This window comes from Dipodomys ordii, unplaced genomic scaffold (genome assembly GCF_000151885.1).
Source record: "Dipodomys ordii isolate 6190 unplaced genomic scaffold, Dord_2.0 Scaffold1000003776, whole genome shotgun sequence".
NCBI lineage: Eukaryota > Metazoa > Chordata > Mammalia > Rodentia > Heteromyidae > Dipodomys > Dipodomys ordii.
Genome location: NW_012287393.1, coordinates 1 through 764, shown reverse-complemented (window position 1 = coordinate 764; position 764 = coordinate 1). Strand labels below are relative to the sequence as shown.

The window sequence follows — 764 nt, the reverse complement described above, 5'->3', positions numbered from 1 at the left end:
GGGTCGCGCACGAACAGGAACTGAAAGTTAGTGGCGCAGGCGGTGGCGGATCTGGTCGGCCGCCAGGTTCGGCAGGAACACCAGGTCGGCGCGGTGGTCCATGTTGAGGCGGGCGTCCACGTTGCCCAGCGCGCCCGCCAAGCACCTTCAGCACGCGTTTCCAGTTGGAGCAGGCCACCTTGGGCACGTAGCAGTACAGGAAGCGGTAGCGATCGCTCACCAGGACGTGGCGGAGCAGCGTGCGCCGCGGCCCGGCCGGCAGGTCCCAGGGGTCCCGCGGCATGCCCGGCTGCCCGCACACCGCCCGCAGCGTCCGGTTCCGGACGTCGCGCCGCACCCGCAGCTCCCCGTCCCCGTCCCCCGGGCCCGGCGCCCCGCGGCGGCCCGGCGGGTGCAGGGGAGGCGGCTTCATCTCCGCCAGGATGCCGCGCTCGATCATCAGCAGCAGCCCGCTGGACGCCACGATCACCGCGAACATCAGCATGGACGGCAGCAGCAGGGGCGGCGGGGCCGCGGCCGCCCGGCCCCGAGCCCGCCGCGCCGCCCGGCCCGGGGGCTCGGCGCCGTCCGGGGCGGCCAGCGGGGCCAGCGGGCGGGGGAACATGGCGCTGGGCCGGGCCGCGAGGGAAGCGGGGGAGCCGCGGAGTCCCGGGAGGGGGTCGCGAGGACGGCGGGGCGGGCCTGGCGGCGGGCGGGCGCGGCCGGGACCCCGAAACCGGATGTCCCGCCCGCCCCGCTCCCCAGCCCCGGCCCGCCTCGACATG

The 764-nt window shown here is 77.6% G+C and overlaps 1 pseudogene; it reads right to left on the bottom strand.

Moving 5' to 3' along the window:
- Nucleotides 1-7: 7 nt before the first annotated feature.
- On the bottom strand, nucleotides 8-604 carry LOC106002868 (annotated as a pseudogene).
- Nucleotides 605-764: the final 160 nt, after the last annotated feature.